Here is a 26,265-nt window from a genome sequence, read left to right as displayed (position 1 = left end):
TCTAAGGTGTAACTGTTCATACCTATAATTTAACAATGAGCTCTCCTGAATCCATTCAACTGGCTCCAACACATCCCCACATATTTTTATTTCTATCTCTTCTCCAGTTTTGGAGGGAATTTCATGTTATCTTCTCTTCAGGTTTGCAGTATTTATTTTCCCCCAGTTCATTTGCTTTCCTTCATGTAACTGTTAAGAGGTCCTCTGAAGGCTTGGTAAGGGTAGACAATAACCATAAGTGCTGTTTTCTTATAGCCTTGGGTCATGGATCCAGGAATCATGGAAATCTGATGTGAAAAACCAATATGTAACCTGGTCTTCAGGAATGCCTGTTGGGTGTGTTTGGCATTCTGATGGGGGCAGCAAATTGCCTGGCATTCCTGGTTACAGTTAGTGTGTTCTAGGAGGATGTTTTGTACTTTACTGAAGGAGAATCAAGAATCTGCCCCTTAAGGTATGGGAATATCATTCTAATTCCTCCACTCCATTGAAGGTCAAGCATACTAAAGTGCCATTTAATTCCACAACCATGAAACATGAAGCAAAAATGTATTGAATGAGCATTTATTTAAATGCGAGATTACCTCCTATGGTGCTGGGAATTAGAAACACTCAAGAACATAGAATTTGGGAGCATGAGGGGGATCTTGAAGTTCATCTATCTCAGTTACCCCAGTTTATAAGGGAAGAAACTGAGACTCAGAGAATGAGTGATTCACCTAAGAGCATATCACTATTTGTTTGAAGGATTCATACTTGCTGTTTATGGATGACTTTAGGCAAGTCACTAAAACTTACTGAGTCTCAGTATCTCTATCTGTGAAGTGGATAACATATTATTTGAACCACCCCCACATCACAAGTTTATTGATCAAATTTAGGTGAAAATGTTTAATATGAATGCAAATTGTTATTATTATTATTATTATTATTATTATTATTATTATCAGTGGCAGAGCTAGGATTAGGCCACAGGTTCAGTGGCTCCTACACTATGTCTATAGGCTCTTGGAAAACCTATTCCCATGATATCATACATGACATTCTTTGAGTTTTACTCACAAAGAATACTTATGATTTCATTTTCTGTGTAATCCAAAATGCAATCCAAAAAAGATACCAGAAGAAGAAATCAAAGCTATCTATATTTATATGACAAAATGCTCTAAACAACTATTGATTAGAGAAATGCAAATTAAAACAACTCTGAGATACCACTTCACACCTATCAGCTTGGCTGATATGGGAGAAAAGGAGAATAACAAATATTGTAGGGAATGTGGAAAAATAGGGACACTAATGCATTGTTGGTGGAGTTGTAAACTAATCCCATCATTTTGGAGAGCAATTTGGAACTATGCCAAAGAGCTTTTTATTATCTATTCTATTATTGCTTTTATAGCTGTGACACATAGTATATGATTTATATCTCTTGACTCAACCTACTCTATGGACTTCACTTTTCCTGCCACCTACTTTGAATCCCCATTCTCCTGATTATTGGATCTCTTGTCTGGACCACTATTTTAGAAGGGGCTCCATCCATCATATGTTCCTGGTTTGAGCTCCTCTCTCTTCTTCATCATATTTCAGTCACTCTCTAAACTTCTCCATCATCTGCCTTGTCTTCATGGAAATACCCTTTCTCTTTTATTGCCTCCTCTGCTTTCCAACTCCTATTTATGTGTTGCCTTCCTTATTAAAATTCAAGCTCCTTGAGGACAAGGACTATCCTCCCCTCCCTTCTTTCTCTCCCTCCCTCTCTCCCTTTTTCTCTGTCCATCTCTCCTCCCTTCTTTCTCTTTTCTCTCCTCACTTCTCTCTGTCACTCTTTCAGAATATTGTTTTCTTGTACTTAGAAACAGTTTATAATCCAGTCTAAATCTGTTTCTTTTCCCTTCTTCATTTTAAACTAAACACGTGAGTAAGAAATGATTCATAATAGAAGCCAATTCACTTTATAGAGAGAACTTTTTGAGCAAAATGGCCTTTCCTTGGATAGACACCATGGCTTGTAACAACAGTAACATTTGATGGAATTGTGCCCTACCATTGTGATCTGCATTATCTTCATTCCCATGAGAAATTTGGCCTGTTGACCAGGAATGTAAAACATGGACTTAGTGAGGAGAAGCCCAAACCCCCACTTCTCAGAATCATTTGTATTCCCACCCCCACCCCCTTTTACACATCACTAAGAACCTTTAATCTCATCCTGCTTAATTCTGGTTTTGTTATGGTCCAGCTAGTTCCCAGAAGTGAAACCCAGGTCTGTTCTCTTTGATTCCAATCTGTTCCAAATCCTGTTTTTTTATTGTTTTGTGTGGTCAGATTGCTAGAAGTATATTCCTGTAAGACAGACTTTGTTTAATTGCCCTCTCTTGACTGTTGTGGAAGGAACTCTTTGAATTATCTGTCTCTGAGAATGTATATGTGAAAAGACCTTCAAACAGTTCAGTGAGCCCCAATGGCTTCCCTAACCTCTCTCCCCCCCACCTAACCAGGCATACTTATCAGTCATCCAGCCACCTAGGCTGCCCTTCACGAAAGCCAAATGGCCAGTGGCTAAGGCTCAGGTCCATGCCTGGTGCAGATTCACTGTCTTGGTCTCTCTCTCTTCTCCCTGTTTACGCCTGGTCTTATGAACCATCTGTCAGAACTCTGATTCCCACCCCAGCTGATCTTTTCTGTGGGCAGAGATCCACCTTGGTTGCCAATCTCATGGACCAAATTTTTCTTTAGAGAAGCTGACAGCAGGCTGAGGCAAAGGAAAACAAAAACCCTGAACTTGCCCCTGAGAGAATTCCATATGTGCATGAACTAATATTTCCCAGAGATTTATAGTGCAATTTAGAAAGGGGTGGGGGAAGAGGGAAAGATGCATGAAGCCTGAAGGGCTAAATTAAAATAGATGAAAGGGGTTAAAAAGAAGGGGAACCCCTCTTTGATGGGTACACAGTGGCTTCCAAAGAGTTCTTAGATTTTGACTTAGGAGGTTTGCTATGTGTTATGGCAGTTCATTGAATATATGAGCATGTGAATGCCGGCCAAAGTGTTTGTTTCTGATAAGAGCTGTTCAGAAAGAACAAACAACCTTAAATTAAGTTTGAGCCTGCTTCAAAAAGAGTGAAAGTATTTCAGTGAGAAGTTGTTAAATTTCAGCATTGTCATCTATTTTAGTCAATTTTAAGTGGTTATTTAGGTTACTTTTCCTTCTGATCTGGCCCAGATGGAAAAAGAAAGGATAATGGGAAATAAAGAAATCTCTCCCCCCTTATCTTTTCTCCTACCCCCTCCTCCTCCATGATTTAGTGCTTTGACAATAAAAGAGATTAAATTTGTGATTCCAGGAAAGATTAGACATGATCATCTGAATGTGAATTTGTAAATTGTATTGGGTACAAACATTGAATTTTTCTCTGGGTTTATTATAGATTGTTAAATTAGCAATTAAGAATGGAATGTAAGCAACAAGGCTTTTTGCTAAACTTCAGAATGAAGGAAGACTTTTACTGTTACTATATAAGGCAAGTGCATTTAAAGTGACATTGCTAGAAAGTAGAAGTTGCTAGAATTTGTCCTTTTGACTATCCCACTGAACTACCTTTCACTTTTCTGAATAATGATTCATTTATAGCTCTTTGGGCTAACATTTCTCTTCTAGGAGCCGAAATATAATTGAAATGTGAAAAGTTTACTTTTGTTTTTAAAAATGTAGCTATAGGAATGTTATGTAAAATGTGATCAGAGAAAAAGGAAAAGAACCCCTATGCTCTAAAATATTTACAGCAACTCGCTTTGTGGTGGCAAAGAATTGGAAATTGAGGGGATGCCCATCAATTGGGGAATGACTGAACAAATTCTGGTATATGAATGTAATGGAATACTATTGTGCTATAAGAAATGATGAAGTCAATGAACTTAGAAAAACATGGAAAGACTTGGATGAAATAATAAAAAATGAAATGAGAAGAATCAAGAGAATGATGTATAAAGTGACAGTAAAATTGTCCTAAGAATAATTGTGAATGACCAGGTTATTTTGAGTATTATAAATACTGGAATCAACTACAAAGGACATAGGATGGAAGATGTTTTTCAACTCTAGAGAAAGGGCTGATAAATAGAAATATGCATAGTATAGTATTGCATATATTTATAAATCTGTGTCAAATGGTGGCCTTCTATAGTGCAGGGTGGGGAGACAGGAAGAGACACAGTTTGGAATTTAAAATGTGACAAAAATTATATTAATTAGAAATAAGAATATTACTGCATATGTGACCTGGACTGAATCTTTAATGCTATAATAAGAAATGCCAAAAGTGTCACTTCAAAACTGAAATTCAGAGAGCATTGAGATACAAATCAGCTAAACCCCATGTATTTCAAGTACAGTATGGGCAGCTAAAGGAGGTGCAGTGGATAGAGGGTAAGGCTTTAAGTCAGGATAGCTCATCTCCCTGAGTTCCAATCTGGTCTCAGACACTCACTAGCTGTGTGACCCTGGGCAAGTCACTTAACCCTGTTGGCCTCAGTTTCCTCAACTGTAAGATGAGCTGGAGAAGGAAATGACAAACCCCTGCAGTATCTTTTCCAAGAAGACCCACATATAGTCAGACATGACTGAAAATGACAACTCATCTCAAATACAGAAAAAAATAGATAATTGTGAGATTTAATGCATAGAGGCTATTATAAGCATGAAAAATGTGTTAACATTTAGTATTTAGCATTTTCAAGTAAGATATATTTTAAAACACGTTTCCACATTCTGAATATTTAGACAAAATGATTGTCTAAGTATTTAAAATGTATACACACTCCTATGATGAGAGTCACTTTAGTTTGGATAAAGAGCTCTATTCAAAAGACAAAAGATCTTAGAAAGTAAAAAATGCCATCAGTTTATATTGGAATATCTGTAAGAATATTGTAAAGAATATGTAAGAATAGAAAAAAAAAACTTCATCCATGTTAAGATGAAAAATAAACGGAAACCAGAAATGCCCATTTTAATGTTTGCTGGTTTGCTACATAAGGATAAACATTTGAATGTTTCAAACTAGAAGACCAAATGGAATTTTAAGATGTACAGTTTAAATATGAGCTTTGGGGGCAGATTTCCCTCTGTGTAGAAAAATGATGATGTTTGAGCCTCTTGCCCTAGCTAATAGAATGTGAGTCTGAGGATCATATATGACAGTTTATTGAAGTTTGATTTGATTTTAAATTTATCTAGAGTATAACTTGAAAACAGTACAATTCATTTGAACTGAGAATATTTGAAATATAATAAATTTGTGGCATAGAGTAGTTATAAAAGAAGTAATTGGAGTCTCTCCCTTTATTGTCAATGCTATTCCAACAGTAGGTGGCCCAGTGGATAGAGCCCTGGGCCTGGAATCAGGAGGACCTGAGTTGAAATCTGGCCTCAGATACTTACAACCATGTGACCCTGGACAAGTCATTTAACCCTGTTTGCCTCAGTTTTCTCATCTGTAAAGTGAACTGGAGAAGGAAATGGCAAACCACTTCAGTACCTTTCCAAGAAAATTCCAAATGGAGTCACAGAGAGCCAGATATGAATGAAAAACAAAGGAACTCTAACCATCCCAACCCAAACCTAATGTGGGTCAGTACTTCAAGAGGGATAAAAATCACGGATTCTATAAAACCTGGAGCATTGTTTTTTTTTTTTTGCTTTTTGGAAGGGCAATTGGGGTTAAGTGACTTACAAGGTCACACGGCTAGTAATGGAGCATTTTTTACTGTTAAGTTTGGTTACTGCTTTGTTTAAACCTGTCCTTTTCTGGATTAAAGATGCAGCAGTTCTCTGGAAGGCCTGGGGATTTTTCCACCAACATCCTCAGCTGGCCACCAGATAGCACTCTGCCAGAATACTGTCTGTACTGTCATCTGACATGGCAATTATAATGAATTTGTGGTATATACTGATGCTGTAGCCTGCTTGAAAAAGCAAATTCCCCATAAAATTCCCCATAATTTGCTGTGTAAAATCCCACAATGTCACTGATTTATTTTGTGATGGTTTATTTGAACAATTGATATTTGGTTTGCTATGTGATATGATGGATCTGTGATCTTTTTGTATATATAGATGTGGGAATTGGAAACTTGGAAAGATAAGGAAAAAAAAAAGGTAAAAACTTCTGGAAAGACCTGACATGAAGCAAATGAATATAAAAGATCGGTGGTTTTAATGACTATCATGTATAATGCAACAGCTGTAAATCAATTCCAGTACTAATAGCATTTATATAGCCTTTAAAAATTTCACAAAAAGCACATTACAAATATCTCATTTGATCCTTACAACCTGTGATACAGGTGTGATTACTATTGTCTTTTTACAAGTGGTCAAACTGAGGCAAACAGAGATTAAGTGACTTACCCAGGGTCATATTACTGGTCAATGTCTGAATTCACATCTTTCTGACTACAAGTCCAGCATTCTATGGACTGTACCACATGGCTACCCCAACAGTAGCTAGTATTAATGTTAGCTTGGAAACAATTGCTATACCTTGCTAAGTTGTGGGATTTCCTATTGTTAGCTGGAATATTTTGGGAATGTAAATTTGACATTTATAATTTTAGTTTGGTCTCAGCGAAGGTATTCATGCTGATGGGTCATCAGGTTATTCCAGAAGGAGAAAATGCCAAAGGGTACCTATGGTTGCTACCTAGAAACTCCAAATATCCACTAAGTTCTAGGGAGGTGCAGGTGGCTGGGAAGGTTAGGGTGACATCCTTCATAGGCAGAGGTGAGATTCTCCCCTTATTGACTCCCCCCATTGTTCTGATTCTCTCATTTGAATGGGAAAGAATCCTTTATTATGCCTCTTGAACTGTGTGAAATTTTATAGGAAACCCTTCATATGACTTTATGATAAGCTTATCATATGATAAGCTTATCATAAAGGCATGTGAAGGGTTTCCTATAAAAGAGAAATTTACTGGGAAAGGAAATGGAAAATTATTATAATAACACTAGACTGTTTAGTCAGTGCTGCGTCAAAAAGTTACAGATTGACCTTTTGGAGGTATGTAGGGACAAGGTGCTGTCACTTTGTTTGAACCTCGGAAATGGTCAGAAGTCTTTTGGGGATAACCAACTTAAAATTTCACAGTTTAAATCTGAGAAAGCCTACCTAAAGGCCCATTAATGAGAAAAAAAAAACATGCTTCAGATTCCCTGGAAGAGTGTTCCAGATCTAACCACTGATCTTACCATCCACTGTCAGGATCATCAGAAGTAGACCTCAGGAGACACACCACCCTTGGATCTGGATACCTCTGTCTCCTATTCCCCATCAGGACCAAGAGAAAAAGAAAAAAAAAGGACAGAAATACTAGCCTGCCTCTATATAACTTAGGGCCTTCAGGAAGACTAATTTTTATGAGTTCAAATCTGGGCTCAGACACTTCCTAGATGTATGACCCTGGGCAAGTCACTTATGTTTGCCTCAGTTTCTTCATCTGTAAAACGAACTGGAGAAGGAAATGGCCAACCACTCCAACATATTTGTGGAGAAAACCCCACCTGGGGTCAGGAAGAATCAAACGTGACTGAAACAACCAATAACATCAACAATCAATCCTCTTAAATTGTGCGGCAACTGAAGACCCTGTTCCTTGGATTTAATAGATATCACATCCTTACTCTGTCATCTCATCCAAGTATTACTTCCTATATCTTCTCATCTGTCCAGTCTCCCTAGTCCCATTGCTAGTGATGCCATCCAATTTCTTTCTCTACCTTCTGCTCCAATTTCCTCGGGCTCTGAGTTTGCTTTCATGGAGCTAGGAGCTATGGAAAGTGGAAAAGGAGGAGGTAAAGTGTGGTGCCCCAGAGAGTGGCATAAGCACCTTCATCTTGGAACCTGTTCATTTCAGGGAAAGAGGAGAAAGGACGTCCACTTCCCTCATTTGGGTTTATCTGGGGTGGGGGTGGGTACGGGTCTGCTGGTGAATGTGTAACGACCCTGTTGGAGGGGCACATACTTTCAAGCTTAACCTTCACTTCCTGAAGCATGGCAGTCTCTGAGAAATTTAACAATTGGTTCTCAGGATCCAGTTTGAGTTGGCTAAGGACATGTCTCTGGGTTATCTCCTCACAGTATACAAGCAAGGCCTTTCAGAATAGGAGCTTATCATTGCCAGTGTTTCTCTTAATGCAGTGACAAACAATATTGTAAAATGTTACCAAAAACACGTATCTGAGAAATACAAAGTCTAATTCTTTTGTTTCTTTGGATAGAACTTGGTTTTCTCATACTTAGAGATGGTAGAACTGTCCTTAATTTCTCATGTTCATTTTCTAATGTCTGTCTGTCTATTGATCTAATCTATTAAGCCTTAATACTTCACTAGGACTTTTAGGACACAATATGCAGACATAGCTATATGTCTATATCCATATCCATATCTATATCCCATTTTGCTTCCAGGGTTCTTTTACCATTAAAGGTGCTGCTATGACTATTCTGGTATATATTAGAGTCTCTCTTTCTATCTTTGCCTTCCTTAGAATATATTGTGCTATCTATCCAATCTTGAATCAAGAGTAAAGATCATTCAGAACTTACCTTTCTACATGCCTTTGGGCAGCTAGGAGGTACAGTGGACAGAACACTGGGCCTGGAGTCGGGGATATATGAGTTCAAATCCCACCTCAGACATTTACTAGCTGTGCGACTCTGAGCAAGTAACTTAACTTTTGTCTGCTTCAGTTTCCTCAACTTTAACATGGGAATAATAATAACATCTACATCCTGGGGTTGGTGTGAAAATCAAATGAGATAGTATTTGTAAAATTTATTGTTGATGTTTATAATGCTAAAGATCTCAAAATGTGGGATAGATCCTTGAGATCCATATCACTATGGATCTCTTATCTACTTAGAGCTATTGGGACAGGACATGAAGCCATCTATAAAGCATATGTACAGACAAGAATCAGACCTCAAAAGGTGGCTAGATGAAAGAGGTATTCATGGAAACTTCCCAAATTTTATAGTTACCCTCTTTCATTCATTCATTCATTTATTTGTTTATTCATTCATTTACTCACCAGACCTGTGATATAGGGAGCTCCTGGTGAGGAAATCCTCCCTATCAATGCAGGCTAGTACCAACCTGCAAATTTTAGTCTCAGAGAATTTCCTGGGGCATTAAAAGGTTAGTTATCCAGGATCACCCAGCCAGGGTATGTCAGAGGCAGGGAGGACCTTAAGCAGCATGATGTAACAGACAGAACATGTACCTTCGAGTCAGGAAGAACTGGGTTGAAATAAGTCCTCAGACATTTAAGAGGGGTGTGATCTTGGGCAAGTCACTTAACTTCTATCTGCCTCAGTTTCCTTATCTCTAAAATGAAGGAATTTGACTTGGAGACCCTTAAATTTAACTCCAAACCTATGAACCTATGTTTCTTGACCACAAAGGCAGCTCTTGGTTTACACTTTTAAATAATTACCAAGCCTATTTTTTACACATGACTTTATTTATTTGGATGCTAAGTACAGTAAAATTGGCAGACCGTGTTTGGTCTGCCATAATAATTAACCCCTAGGTTACTTATTTAAGCAGTAGGGGTTATCCTGTAATGAAATCCAAGTTTCCTCAAACCAATAATATGTAACATTGTGTCAGAGCTTGCCTGAGAATGAACTTCCTTACATCGCAAAGCATTAGAGGACACTCTTTAAAGAGGCAGCAAGGTGCAATGCATGGTGTAGCAGTACAATATTTGGGATCAGAGGGCCTGTGTTCAAATCTTACCTCTTCTGAGAACCTGTATGACCTTGGCCCAGTGTCTCTACCTCTTCCAGCTGGATTTCCTCAACTGTCAAATGCGAGGGTTATGCTAGGTGATTTCCAGGGTTCCTTCTAACTCTGAGCCTATGATTTGATCACTTTAGTATTTGAAAGAGGATACACCTGTCTGGTTGACCTCTTTCCCTACATGAGGAGTCGAAGGGATATGTGGGTTACGGCTTCATTGTCACCTCTGTTAGGAGACAAGTTCTTTTTAGTGCTGTGAGGATTATATGGCAGGGTGAGACAGGCAGGCAGAGAACTGATTATTTTCTTGGCATGAGGAAGTTTCTTGGCTTCCTGGACTGGCCTTGTCTCTGAAAAACTGGTTTGCCTATGAACAATGGGTATCCGAGTTTGGTGATCTTTTATTACATTCAATGGTGAATGGCTTTAGCCTGAGCTGAAGTCTCTCAGTCAGACTGGTTATGTAGGTTGAGGGATGGTCTCCTTTGGTTTTATCTGTCATTCCTTCAGAGCTTCTAGCAGGTCAAGTAGACACTGGAATTGCACCTTTTTTTTGGAGTTCTAAGATATCAGTCATTAAAGTTATTACAGATAAGATTCTAGAGCGGCCATTGAAGAAGTTATCTAAAAACCATCTTGTCTCTCTAACTAATGTATATGCTTTGTTGTTATTTTTCTATACTGTTTGAAGCTTCCTGACCCTACATTTTAGAGTTTTCTTGGCAAAGATACTAGAGTGGTTTGGCATTTCCTTCTCAAGCTCGTTTTACAGATGAGAAAACTGAGGCAAGTAAGGTTAAGTGACTTGCCCAGGGTCATACACCTAGTAAGTAGCTGAGGCTGGATTTGAACCCAGGTCTTCTCCAAGCCCAGCACTCTATCCACTGTGCCACCTAGCTGCCCAACAATGTATATGCCTATGTGCCGCCATAAAGACCAAAGCTACCGGACTTTTAAAAAAGTATATATATTTTTAAATTTGGTAATTTTTTTTTCTTCCTGAAAACCTATCACTGATCATTGTCTTTCATCTTCATATTTCATAGTATGCCCACTCAGGATAAAGTCACTGCTCTCTTTGTAGATGTGTGAACTGCAATGCCTCTTTTTTTTTTTTTGCCAGTGGGGAAAGACCTGACTGTTGTGTACCTACTTGTGGACATTTTGAGAAAACAGGACACAAACTTTCAGAGGCAAAGCCTTTCATTGCCATATTTCCCAGAAAGGTGATTCACATGTCCGTAGTATACAGCAATGCCAAAGAAACCCACCCCTTTTTGTCAGGTTGCAGGCTATCCTTGGCTGACTTCAGTATTTACATTTTTCCATTGTCTTTAGGCATATCTGACCACTGTCTTCCTCTGCTCTGTCCATGGCATGCAATCACAATATCCCCAGAGTGGCCAAGAATCAGGCCCGGGTCCCTGGTGTCACCCAAAGGGGCCCTGAGTTCACTGTGTGACCAGGGATGATCACAAGAGAGGATTTCTTTCCAACCTACTTTCAGTGAGATTCAAATCTAGTAGACATTTTGGCTTCTGGGGCCTTTTATGTTTGCTAACCTTATTCCAGGACATCCTTACACCTATTATATATCACAGATCCAAATGTTCCCTTTACTTTGGGGCTGCCTGGGAAGAGATCTCAGGCAAGGAATTCTGACCTTTCCAGGAGACCAAAGCAGTGGGAAGGACATTTCAGATCCGTATCTGGCCAACAGCCAGAACAGAAGCTATCTGGAAACCACCATACAGAGCCTGTGCAGACCCACAAAAACTAAAGCTATCTGACTGTGTTAAAAAAAAAATCTAATATTTATATGGCATACTTAGGTTTGCAAAGTGTTTTCTTGGTTTTCCCCTTCCATTAATAATAATGGCTACCATTTATATTTATTTATATTTACCTACTATATTCCAGGCACTGTGCCTAGTGCTTTACAAATATTATCCCATTTTATCATCATAACAACCCTGGGAGGTAGTTTCTCCATTTTACAGATGGAAAAACTAAGGACAGAGTGGTTAATTGATTTGTCTAGGGTCACACAACCAGCAGGTATCTAAGGAAGGATTTGAACTCAGATCAAGTCCAGAATTCTATTCACCATGCCCTAGCTATCTTTTTCAAAGTGGAAAAACCTAGTCTTGGAGAATATTTTATTTTGTCAAAATGAGAATTCCATTCTGACCTGCAGAGAAAAATAAAGCTCTCACTTTCCTAGGGCACATAGGGCTGGATAGGGAGGAAGACCCGAGTTAGAATCGTGCCTCCCACACTTATTAGCTGTAAATCCTTGGACAAGGATTTCCCTCATCTGGAAAATGAAGGGGGCAGGGCACAGGGACTCAATGAATGTCCAAGTCCAAATTTATGACATCTGCCATAACCAGCTAATGTGAGTGTGGGTTTGGGCTGAGGGGAGGCAGGGAGAGCTTGTAGGATAGGAAGATGTGGGAGGAAGAATCTCATTGGGTCCTGGCCTGGGGAATCCTTTGCTGTTACTTCTTCCTGGAATTAATTCAGGGATTTCTTGGAGTAAATCCCTACTGACTGCCCCTCATCCATAGCCCTTAGTGGTATCGCTAGAATGAGGCGCCTTCTGATCTAATGCTCTGACCAGCCCCAGCTGGTTCTAACTGCCTCTTAGGCAAGGTTATCTCTTGGCAGATTCTACCAGGTCACAAGCTCCTTTTCCCCTGGGAGGTCATTTCTGGCCTCAGGCCCAAGGAGCTGAAAGGTGATATTATGAATACCTCGGGTGTAAGATCAGTAAACAGACAAGGGTCAAGTCAGCCTGTCGGCTGACAGAACTATACTGCTGCAAAAATGAACCTGACTTGATGTCATTGGAAATCACAACAGCATACAACCAGGAGAGCTCACAAAGAACAAACCAGGAGCCCCAAAGAGTCAAACCACTAGCCTAGCACCAAAAAGCCTCCTGAAGTGTCTACTCCGTGTATATGGATGGCCAGATATGGCTAGTACTTTTCCAGGTTTGTAGACAAGCACATCTTCATTAGCACTGAGCAAAAGATCCCTGTCGTTAAATAAGATCCCCAAGAGGATGTGTGATAGCAAAAGGTCTAAAGCAAATGACCCCGAAGGTCATCTGGCATTTGTCAGCACATAACTTTCCCATCGGTAAGAAAGGACGGGTTATGTTAAAACTTCTGGATCAATCATTGGTTGATACTCTGGAAACCATCTTTGAGTAGTTAAGTCCAGGCCATGAATCTCCTTCTTTAATGAAGTAACTCAGTAATAGTTGTATTTTTACGTGGACATGGTGCTGGGCCTGGAGTCAGGAAGACCCAAGTTCAAATCTAGCCATGGATGTGCTTACTGGTTGTGTGGGACTCTGGGCAAGCCATTTATTTATTAGTCTCTTCATCTGTAAAATGGGGATACTAATATCACCTCCCAGGGCTGTTATGAGGATAAAATGAGACAATATTTGTAAAGCCCAGTATATATCTTAAAGTATTATTTAAATAATGTTGCTGCTACTGCTGCCACCACAACCACTACCACTACTAATACTACTACTATTAGATAGAGAGATCGACTGAATAGTTGCCAGAGATCTTGAAGCTAGTGTTTTGTCTTTGAAGTAGATATATCATAAACAAGGCAGATGCTTATCTTGGGAGGGCTGGATACCAGTAATGTTGGTTTGCTAGTCTGAGAATCACCAACTTCATATTCACTTTATGTATCAAGATCGTGTAAACTTCAGGAAGGCACTGGAAGGTAGTATCTAACTAGAAATACATTGAGTGTCGGAAAATTCTGGTGGCAACAATAATTTTGAATCTTGGTCACTGAACTCACAGTGGTTTTTAATGGATACTGAGACTTGCTTTTGCTTCACCCTTGAGAGCTCTGATTATCCTTGAGAAAGGTCCAATTTTGCAACCTGTTCCCTGGGACAGGAACATCAGGAAGTCAATTGGCTGAAAGTAATAAATGTAGTTGCTGCTTGAATGGACTTAATTCCAGCCTCTACCAATTCATTCTACTCCATAGCTGCTGACTGGGTTCCTAACTACAGCCTACCATTCTGCAACCAGGTGCCTTTAAGGTCATTATGGGCATCAGGCTATAGCTGGCTGAGGGTAATTCACAAGACTCAAATCTATAGGTGGGTTAGGGGGATGTCTACAGCATGTGGAGACTTTCCCATAGTGGAATGGGCAGATGAGAATGATTTATTCCAGTGGCCATGAAGGCAGCTGAAGCAGGTGCTGTGGGGTGCTTTGGGCTCAGTCAGATATTGAAGAAGCCAACATCATCCGCCACATTCCTGGTTTTTTGTCCCACCACTAGACTTTGATGACTCTGGAAGAGTGAAGGAGCCTGATGACTTCCCACAATTCTGTCTTATTTAAATGCAATTCATGCACAAGTCAAGACATCACCCACAATGTCATTGACCCTCTTCAAAAATGAGTGATGAACAACAATAATCCAAGCCTCTCGTTTTGCAGATGAGAAAACTGGGGGCCAGAGAAGTTAGTGACTTACTTCAGATCATACAGCCAGTTAGAATCAAGTGTGGATGGCTCAGAGCTGATACATAACTGATTTTTCTGAAATGGCCCAACACTTATAACCACTCACATTTGCACAGGACATTTGAAACCTTTAATCCTGTGGGGTAGATGGTGCCAGTCTTATTACACCCATTTTATGGATGGGAAGACTGAAGGTAAGACAAGTGAAGTCATTTGCAGAAGGCCTGATGTTTAGTATCATAACTGGAACTCAAATTCAGGCTTTCTTTCCCTTCTTTACTTTTAATATGTAACAATATGGTGAGATACCAGGTCATGATATTGACCCTTATCTTTGAAAACCCAAATCAAGTCTATTGAGAGGTACCTCTCAGTCCTTTAGAAAAAAGTCATTTTCCAATCAATAATGGAATAAGGGAGTCTCTTAGTTTCTCTACCCTCCATTATCTTGTCTTTAGCTGCCTGATTCCTGAGGGGTATGAGAGAGAAGGTGGGTGAGTTCACTTTCCTCTGCCAAACACAGAAATAGATGACTGTATCTAGTCAATTCTCAAAATACAGGATCATAGCTCTAGGACTGGAAAGGATCTTACAGGGTCCTATAGTCCAACTCTTTCATTTTATAGATAGGAAAAGTGGGGCCCAAAGAACTTTTGACTTCCCCAAGTTGGCATGGGTAGCAAGTAGCAAAAATGAGATTTGAACTCAGGTCTGGTGAGGTCAAGGTATACCATACTGTCCTGCCTCTAAATCTATATGAGTAAACGCTAAGTTTTCTGGCATCCTCACAAAACTCATTAGAAGAATCTAACTGATTAAGCTCTCTCTCTCTCTCTCTCTCTCTCTCTCTCTCTCTGTATTTAAAGTTAAGGAAGCTCTGGGGTTGTTTTCAATTAGTTTTGAAATGTGACAGATGCCTGAGGACTGAGTGACTTAAGTAGGTCCAGTTAAGCCAAGGAAAAACAAATTGACAATCAAGGTCATTGTTTTGAGTTGAGCTGAGCCTGGCCCTGGTCTGTGTTTATGAGGGCTATTCACAAATTCACTAAAATAGCAACCTGTTATTATTTTGGCTTCTAAACACTGGCCAAGCAGAATATCACCTTTATAAAAAACAAATAAACTGAGATTCTCTTTGGTTCATGCTTGCCTTAGCTCTAGTTATCAGTAACTTGTGGGATGAGATATTGAGAAGTCTTGCATTTTACATTTCATGAGTCTTCTGTGTAGCCCAAGACACATTTGCTGCCATCATCAGCACACACTGTTTGAAAGAAGGTTGCTGACCTATGTATTTTTTCTGCTCTGCAGGAAGAAGTATTTTGTCAAGTGAAGTCATAGGCTTGCACCGTGCCAGAGCAGGGAAGGTCTTGGGGATCACCTGGTTCAATTCTTTCAGTTGACAGATGAAGCAATCCGTCCAAGGTGACAGATAGCTGATGGCTGAGGAGGGGCTAGAGCCCTACCTCACAATGCCCAGGCCAGTCCTCTTTCTAACATATCTTGTAAAATAAACAGGTTTCCATTCGTCTCCATCTCCCGCCACATTATGAGTTTGCAGAAGTTGACTTTAGTATTTTGGTGAATCTATGCTCTCACAGATGGCAGGGCTTAACCTTAATCTGTCCAATATTGTGTGTATTGTCTGACCTCATCATCATTGTCCTCTATGTGTATGTAAATGAAATTTCGGTTTGCTCTTAATATGAGATACTGGGAAAATGTTACATGTGTTTGAAGATCAACACTATGAAGCAATGGACCTGAATCCAGTCTCTTAAGTTTGTCCTTCATCATGCTGTGTGACCTAGGACAAAACCACTTCACGTCTCTGTGCCTCAGTTTCCCCAGCTATAAAATTATTGTAGGTCACCAGTCTGGGAGAATTGCCAGGGAGATTAGGGGGATTAGAAGGGGCCTCTGACAACTGAGCAGATTTCCCTCCAGACTTCCATGACCTGTGACACTGGGAAGAAGTGTCTGGGAATAATTAATTAAATAATAATAAATATATTAATACTGATAAAATATATTATAATATAAAACACAAAATATTAATAAAACAATATTATAATATTAAATATAATATTGATAAAATCAACATTAATAAAATCAGTTAAAAATAAATACTTAAATAATTAAAAATACAATTCTGGGAAGAAAGATGAAAAGAATCCTCTTTGACTGACTAATGGGGGAAGGGATGGGCTGGAGTCAGAATGCTGTCTGGATTCACCAGGTACTCTCCCTACCTAGCCTAACAGCATTGCTTATCTGAATAATAGGAGTCCTGGGTCCCATTATGAGATTATCATTGTGAATGTATGTATTCATAAAACAATAATGAAGTGAAAAGGCTAAATTGGGTAAAGATACTTTATAAAGTAATATAATTTTTTATATATAATCAATTAATTTTTTATTAAACGTGTATTATGGACTTCTAGGTCATGGGACCAGCAATATGGCAGACTGGTCACTTTCTCCAAACAACTTCAAACCTCCCTTCCCAGCCCCGCTCCAAGGAAATATGCACCAGAACTAGGGCTATTATAGTTGAACCCATAAAGATGATGGAATCTCTGACAAGGTGAAATCTTTTATGAACACTGGAAATGCTAGTAGAGAATATATTCAGTGCCTCTCCCTAGTCAACCTCCATTTTCCAGTGACAGGCACATAAGCAAACGTGGAGGATTGGACAGGGTCCAACACAGAGCTTCAGTGTCTTTGCAAGAATACTTCCATACCTCCTGTCCCACAAAAAGTGGCAGATGTTGGCTCTACCCAAAAGGAGAAGCATGGAAGACACCCTGCTGACTCTTAACCAGGGCTATGTTCTGGAGTAGGGACCCCTCAAAAGCTTCAGTGACTCTGAATGAATAATCCCTGCTCACCATCTTGAAAGAATTGGCAGATGCTGATTGTCCCAGTCACATGAGGGAAAGGAAGAGAGTAGAAAAAGAAACTGGGTGAGTGCCAGCATGGGCAGCTGCACCAGACCTGAAAGAAAAGGGACTAAAATACAACGAGGGACAATCTTTACCTCCTAGAGAATACTCAGGGCAGGGTCCCAGAACCCTTGAGGGGCCTCTGACTTTAGATTTGGCTTAGAATGAATACTCTAAGAGACAATAGTGCTAATTTTACCTTTACTGAGGATCATCCAAAAATATCGAAATAATGCAAAATCAGAACAATAGCAGTTTCATTCTGTCTACGGGGTTAGACTCCCTGTGCTTTCCCCTACCCTTCAGAGGGAGGCTCATCTGGGTCCCAATCACTTAAAAAAGTGATATATAGACAAATTCTTTATACACATGTATACACACAGTATATATGCACACACACCAATTCTTAATATATAATTCATGTCAAACAGAAGTGAACTTTCACTAGCAATTGGAATTAAGGAACCATGTTAATAAAAGTTAATAGATTAGGAAGGTAGGTAAAATGAGTTGATTAAAGGGTTCAAAGGTGATTTAGGTCGAAGATGTCAATCTTGTTGCCCTAGAAAGCTACTTCAAAACTCTTGAGTTAGGCCCAAATCAGATTACAAAGTAATTAAGAAATGCTTAGGGTCAGCTATGTGGTGAACTGGATAGAGTATTGGCCCTGGAGTCAGGAAGACCTGAGTTGAGATCTGGTCTCAGACACTTGACAATCACTAACTGTGTGACCTTCGGCAAGTCACTCAACCCCAATTGTCTTGCCAGAAAAAGAAAAAAGAAGAAGCATTAAACAGAATAAATACAAATATAACATAGCATAGATTGTGTTAATAATGTTAATAAAGTGGTTTTCTAAGTCAATATGCTGCTGGGATTTATTTGAGTTCGACACCACTGACTTAGATTATTTGTTTAGATGTCCTATCAACTAACAAGAAATAGACTGGAAAAATAAGTAAACAGCAGGGAAAAGAATTCTGACCAAGTAAAGTTACTAAGAAGATCAAAACACACACTCAGAAGAAGACAACAAAGCCAAAGCACCTATATCCAAAGTCTCCAACAAAAATATGAATTGTTCTCAAGACATGGAAAGGCCCAAAAAGGATTTTGAAAATCAAGTAAGAGAGCTAGATGAAAAATTGGGAACAGAAATGAGAATGAGACAAGAAAAATGAGTCAACAACTTAATAAAGGAGACCCAAAAAATACTGAAAAAAATCTCACTTAAAAAAAAAAAAAAAAAACAGACTAGACCAAGTGGTAAAAGAGAAACAAAAAGCCAATGAAGAGAAAAATGCCTTAAAAAATAGAAAAAAAAAAAAGAAAAATGAGTCAACAACTAAAAAAAGGAAACCAAAAAAAAATTAAAAAAAATCCAATTAAAAAAAAAAAAAAACAACAGACTAGACCAAGTGGTAAAAGAGATACAAAAAGCCAATGAAGAGAAAAATGCCTTAAAAAATAGAATTGACCAAATGGAAAAGGAGCTATAAAAGTTCATTGAAGAAAATGATTCATTAAAAATTGGAAAATGGATTATCCTCATAATGACTTTATGAGAAATCAAGAAACAATAAAACAAAACAAAAAGTATGAAAAAAATACAGAAGACAATGTGAAATATCTCATTGGAAAAACAACTTAACTGGAAGATAGATCCAGAAGAGATAGTTTAAAAATTATTGGACTACCTGGAAGCCATGATCATAAAAAGAGTATAGACATCATCTTTCAAAAAATTATCAAGGAAAACTGCCCTGAAATTCTAGAACCAGAGGACAAAATAGAAATTGAAAGAACCCACTGATCACCTCCTAAAATAGACCCCAAAATGAAAACACCCAGGAATATTATAGCCAAATTCCAGGTCAAGGAGAAAATCTTGCAAGCAGCAAGAAACAATTCAAGCATCTTGGAGTTACAGTCAGGATAACACAAGATTTAGCAGCTCCTACATTCAAGGTTCAGAGGGTTAGGAAAATGATATTCCAGAGGGCAAAGGAGCTAGGATTACAACCAAGAATCACCCACCTAGAAAAACTGAGTATAATTTTTCTGGGGAAAAATGGATATTCGATGAAATAGAGGATTTTCAAATTTGACTTTCAAATACAAGACTTGAGGGAATCATAAAAAGGTAAATAGGAAAGTGAAATCAAAAGGGACTTAATAAGGTTAAACTATTTACATTCCCTACATGGGAAGATGATATTTGTAACATCTAAGAACTTTATCATTATTAGGGCAGTTAGAAGGAGTATAGTATAGAAAGGGCACCAGTATGTGTAGAATATAAAGGGATGTTATAAAAAAATAAAATTGAGGTATGAGAAAGGAATGCACTGTGAGAAAGAGAAAGGGAGAAATAGAATGGGATAAATTATCTCACATAAAAGAGGCAAAAAAAGCTTTTACAGTAGAGGGGAAGAAGGATAAGATGAGAAGAAGTGAGTGAACCTTACTCTCATCAGAATTAGCTCAAAGAGGGGAATAACATACTTACTCAGTTGGGTATAGAACTCTATCTTACCCTACAAGAGGGGAAGGAAATAACAGAAGGCTGGATGAGAGCAGTGAGGATAGATTGGGGGAGAGGGTATTTAGAAGCAAAACACTTTTGAGGAGGGACAGGGTCAAAGGAAAGAAAGAATAGAATAAATGGGGGAATAGGATGGAGGGAAATGCAGTTAGCAATAATAATTGTGAAAAAAATTTTGAAGCAAGTTTGTCTTCTGAGAAAGGTCTCATTTCTCAAGCATATGGAGAACTGAGTAAAATCTGTAAAAAGAAGAGCCTTTCCCCAATTGATAAATGATTAAAAGACATGAATAGTTTTCAGATGAACTTCTCAAAACTACCTGTAGTTCTGTTAAAAAAATGCTTTAATTCACTATTGATTGGAGAAATGCAAATTAAAACAATTCTGAGGTACTACTTCATACCTATCAGATTGCCTGATAGAACAGAAAAGGAAAATGACAAATGTTGGAGAGAATGTGGGAAAAATGAGAGACACTGATGTACTGTTGGTGGAGTTGTGAACTGATTAAACCATTCTATTAGAACAATTTAGAACTATGCCCAAATGGCTATAAAACTATGCATACCCTTTGACCTAGAAATAATACTACCAGGTCTGTATCCCAAAAAAGATAAAAAACAAAATAGAAAAGGACTTATGTGTACAAAAAATATTTATATCAGTTCTTTTTTGGTGGCAAAGTATTTGGAAATTGAAGGGATGCCCATCAATTGGGGAGTAGCTGAACAAATTGTGGTATGTGATTATGATCGAACACTAATGTTATAAGAAATGATGGGAAGGATGCTCTCAGAAAAACCTGAAAAGACTTAACATGAGCTGATGCAAAGTGAAATGTACTATGTGCAAAGTAACAGCAATATTGTAAGATGATAATCTGTGAATTACTTAGCTATTCTTAGTATTACATTGATCCAAGACAGCTCTGAAGGACTTATGATGAAAAATGCTATCCATTCCCAGAGAAACAGCTGGTGTCTGAATACAGATTGAAGCATACTTTTATTTTACTTTATTTTTCTTGAGGGTTTTTTTTGGTCTATGTTTTCTTTTACAACATGACTATTATGGATATGTTTTGCATGACTTCACATGTATAACCTAGATCGAATTGCTTGCCTTTTCAATGGGGGTGGGGTAGGGAGGGAGGAAGGGAGAGAATTTAGAGCTCAAAAGTATTAAAACAAATGTTAAAAAATATTTTTACATGTGACTGGGGAAGATAAATAATAAATAAATTAAAAAAAAGAAATGCATTTTCCATATTATCTGATTTTAACCTTGCAACAACTTTATGAGGTAGGTTCTACAGGTATCATTTCCTCCATTTTGTGGCTCATAAAATCATGCACCAAAATCTGAGAGGAATCTTGGAGGCCATCAAGTCTATCCCTCTCACTTTACAAATAAGAAATCGGAGGTTTTAAGAGGTCAGGTGACTCAGCCATGGTTACACTGCTGATAAGTATCAGAAGAGGGATTCAGATATAGGTTTTCTTGACTCTGCCCAGCTCTTACTTTATTAACATTTCTATGATCAAAATAATCATCTTTCCCTTATTTCTATCACCACTTTCCCAGTTACCCAGGCTCACATTGGGATCTTCTTTGATTAGCTTTCCCTTAACACAACTCTGTAGTAAGCCACCAAATCCTCTTATGTAGTATTTCTCTGCTTCTAATTTCCCCTTTGGTCTTCAACACATTTTATATATCACAATATAGATGAATGAATATAAAATATTGTTTCAACCTTGCTTCTATTCTTCTAAAAAGAAGGCAATTATTTTAGTCTTATATGCAAGGTCCTCTGGGATATGGTCACCACCTTTCTTGTCCATTGTTCTCTGCAGATACCCACAGAAGTGGCCTGCCCATTGTCTTCCCTCAATTCTTGAAGCATTCTCGCCACCATATTGTTCAAGTTGTTCCCTCTACCCACAATGCCTTTCATCTCCTTCCCTGCATTCATCCAAGTACAGTTCAAGTTTCTCTTCTAATTTTTTTCTGACTATTCCAGTCTACAACATCTCTTCTATTATTTGTTATCTTATTATCTATATTCCCTGAATACTAAGAATTCTTTTCCTTGCATGAATGATCTTATATGTATATGTGCTTTTTCTCCAAAGATAAAATGTGATTCCTGCCTAATATTGCTTTAATGTAATAGGAAAGGAGTAGGGACTATGTGTAATACATCTTTTTGCAATTTTCCCCTCCACCCTACCCCAGGAAGTACCTTGCACGTTGTTTGTCAATATATCATGGTTCTATGATTTTGTTGGCATGAAAAAATCTTGTATAAAAATTTTCTCCCCACTGAGATTATGCAAATAACTTATGGTATTGGAGAGCTGCATGAGGCTCAGAGAGATCAAGTAATTTCCCTGTCATAACACAGCTAGTATGAGAGGTAGAGTGCAGAGAGAGAGCTGGCCTCAAAGACAGGAATAACTACATTCAAATCTTGTCTCTGACCTTGTTCTGAGAAACTCTCCAAAGAGAAGGGGCTAAACTGAATTGATAGACTTTCCTCCCCCAAGAGTTCTCTATACCCATGAAATCACAGCTCCACTCCCCATCCTTAATCCCTCTCTCACATAACTAGTGTTAGAGGCAGGATTTGAATCCAGCTCAGCTTGACTCAAAGACTCACATGTTATCCACCAAGACAATTTATATCTCATCTTATCCATAATAGGGCTCAACTAAAATCTGTGGGTTGAAGAACTGAGCACCTCTTTGAATTGAGGTAGAGTTAATAATTACTCTAAATTTACAGGAGGTAGATTTTGTATTTAAAATTTCATCATTTTGTAGACTTTGCTGATCACAAGTCAATAATATTATAGTCAAGAAAGAGCTTTTGAAGAAAGGAATAAGCCTTAATTGGAGACTAACTTGATCCTAAAAAGAAGAAACAACAGAAAACTTTACCAAGGAAAATGAGTTTTGAGGAAGTATACCAAAACTTCTGGGATATAGCCCAAGGGGAAAATTTAGATCTCTATAGGCAATCATGGCAAGTGGAGTGTATGGGTGAGTTGTGTATGTATGTATGTATGCATGTATGTGAGAGTGTGTATGCATGTATGTGAGAGTGAGTGTGTATGCATGTATGTGAAAATGTGTATATGTCTGTATGTGGGTGTATATGTATGTATGCATGCATGTGAGAGTGGATGTGTATTTATACATGTATTGAGGGTGAGTGTGTATGTGTGCATGTATGTAAGAGTGAGTGTGTGGATGTATGCATGTATATGAGGGTGAGTGTATATGCATGCATGCATGTGTGAGTGTGTATGTATGCATGTGAGCGAGTGCATGTATATATGTATGTATGCATGTATGTGAGACTAAGTGTATGGCTAAGGATGGAAAAGTAGGAAGGGCAGTGCTCACTCTAGCACCATGTTGGTCCAGGAGCTGAGACCAGGAGCTGAAACAAAGATGTTATCAAGAGGGTCATGGTGGCCATCAGGAAAGTGTACAAATGAATTTCTCGAATGAATTTGGACTTTGTGTGCCCACTCCCTGCTTAAATGTTTAATATGCTGCTGTTATTGAAAACTTTTTTTATCTGAACAAAGAGTGGATGGGGCAGTGGAAATAGAGTTGGATTTTGAGTCCAGGGACCAGAGTTCTGTCAGTTTAGTTGCTTATGACCTATGTGACCTTGAACAAACTACCTCAGCTGTCTAGGCCTCAGTTTCCTTTTCTGCAAAATGAAGAGTTTGGTCTAGATGATGTTTGAGCACTCTTCCAGTTCTTAAATATTGGCTACTACAATCCTATGCAATCACACTAGCCATGTGCCCCCAGGCAAGTCATTTAACCCCATCTGCCTCAGTTTCCTCAACTGTAAAATGAGCTGGTGAAGGAGATGGCAAACCACTCCACAATCTTTACCAAGAAAACCCCAAATGAGATCATCAAGAATCAGACATGACTGAAAATGAGTGAACAACAAAAGTGTACATTCACTAACAGAAAAGAGGAAAAATAAATCTCTGAATTGAATGAACACTGAACTAAAAAAAATTCAGAAAACCAATACATTATATGACTTTAACTAAACAACAAAGTAAAATCACTAAAGTGAAGTAAAACATTAACAACACTGAAAGAAAAGAAAGAATTGTAAAATAAAATGAGAAGTCATTTATTTGAAAAAAAAGATAAGCCATTAGCTAGTTCAATTTAGCAAAAACACAGAAAACTTGAAATGACAGCATAAAAATGACAAATAAGAAATTATAATTGAAGAAAAAAGGAAATTACCAGAAACTATTTTGCCAAATTCCATGCCAACAACACCGATAATTTAAATGAAATGGATGAATGTCTACAAAAAGATAAACTGCCTCAAAATTGTGAATTTAAATAATCCAGTCTCAGGAAAAGAAACTGAATGTGATAAATGAACTCCCAAAGGAAACAAACAAACACTGAACTAGATAATTTTACAAGTGAATTCTACCAAACCTTCAAACTACAATTAATTTGAACATTACATAAACTACTTCCCCAAATAAGAAAAAGTGATCCAACAAAATTTTCCCCTGATACAAATACAGTTTTGCTCCCTAAACCAGCAAGAAAAACATCAAAGCAAGAAAATTATAAAGCAATATCCCAAATGGATAGCAACACAAAATTCTTATATATTAGCAAAGAGTCTACAACAATACATCAAAGAGATTTTTACATTATGACCAGGGAGAATTTATAGCAGAAATGCAAGTTTATTTCAATATTAGGAAAGCTATAAACATAATGAGTCCACATTCCAGATCCTGTACTGAGAGTGAGGCAAGACTATGACTGTTGGATTCACATGGCTATATTGATGATCATTCCTTTAGGAACTGTGAATGAAGCATCCTGAGGGTTGTCCTGGTTTGCTGATCAAACAAAGATTCAGATTATGTTTATTCTATAACTCCTGTGACCTGATTGATCATATGCCTGGGGCATATGGGACCTTTCAGTAGTGGTATACTACTCAACACATGTACACATACATATGCACATGTATATATGTATATGCATATATGTATAAATAATTTTTACACATAAGTAGCTTATATATACTTATTTATATCTATATAAGTAGTTTTGTACATGATCCATACATATATTGCATATACATATTGTGTATTTATATATGTATGTGTATCTATACACATGTACACACATGCATGCATGTGTGTATGTATAGCATAATATGTATACATATCATAAATGTCAACATTTATATAGAGCTGACTATGCACCAGGCACTGCGCTAAACACTTTGCAATTATTATCTCATTTGATACTCATGATAACCCTATGTTATTATTGTCTTCATTTTACAAATGAGGACACTGAGACAAACAGAGTGACTTGTTCATGGTCACACAGATAGAAAGTGTCTGAGGTTGGATTTGAACTCAGGAGGCTAGATTTGAACTCAGGTCTTCCTGATTCCAGACCTGGTACTCTGTCCATTGTGCTACAAATACATACATATGTATTTGCACATATGTGTGCACATGTATATATACACACACACACATTTATTTATGCATCCTGTTCTTTGGTTATTAAGTAGGGTTTATTTCCTTTTTGGTTCCACTCTGAGTAAAAATAGACTTCTAGAATTTGCATTCAGTATCTAGAGAAAATCAATTCCATTATGACAAAGTCATTGAAATAATGCAGTTAAATGGGTGGTACTAGCAATGGGTGGGGGGTACTGAGCTAATTTAGACTGAATAGTTCTGAAAATCCAGACCCCTCTAGACATCAAATGGTGAGATCCCATAAAGAGAGGCAGAACTAAAGGATAGAAGGTTGTTGATTCTCTGGAAAACTTGGAGAATATCATACTAAGCACTTTCATCCCAGTGGGGCGTGCACAAGCTGCCAGGGTGAGCAAGGGACTCCCCACTGAGTGACAATTGGTCGTACCTGGTAGTTAAGCTTGTGTAATTCTTTTTGTCTTTCTTCCTGAGTGTTGAAACTGACTGAGTTAGGGAGACTTAGGTTCAAATACTGCCAAGGGCACTCATTAGCTGGGTGACTGTAGACACATTGCTTAATCTCTATGAAGTGAATTTCCATGTTAGTATTCAGGGGAACCATGAAGTTCTTTGTTGTTCAAAATACAGCAACAAAGCAATAGGGTTTTGTGGCTGGCAGATAGATGCAATAAAGAGAAAAATGTCAAGCGAGTGGATATAGAACCTTGCCTGTTTAGCTTACCTTTTTTTTCTCTCTCTCAGATTCATTTGCATTTTAAGGCAGAGATGGTGATGGGAATAGCTAATTCTTAAGTAAGATAGTTATCTAGAACAAAGGACTGCAATTCCTAGTGAGAGAGAGACAGAGAGACAGACGGAGAGAGAGAGAGAGAGAGAGAGAGAGACAGAGAGAGAGAGAGAGA

The 26,265-nt window shown here is 38.1% G+C and overlaps 1 protein-coding gene across 1 annotated transcript in view; it reads right to left on the bottom strand.

The window, feature by feature from the left end:
- Positions 1-26,265, bottom strand: part of PARM1 (prostate androgen-regulated mucin-like protein 1) — a 129,142-nt gene that overhangs the window by 41,295 nt on the left and 61,582 nt on the right. The gene's annotated exons all lie outside the window — the stretch shown is intronic.

This window comes from Petaurus breviceps, unplaced genomic scaffold (assembly GCF_028583685.1).
Source record: "Petaurus breviceps papuanus isolate PSGF00001 unplaced genomic scaffold, PetGlider_PUasm1.0 126, whole genome shotgun sequence".
NCBI lineage: Eukaryota > Metazoa > Chordata > Mammalia > Diprotodontia > Petauridae > Petaurus > Petaurus breviceps.
Note: the sequence above shows the minus strand (reverse complement) of the source record. Positions and strands in the feature narration are given on the sequence as shown.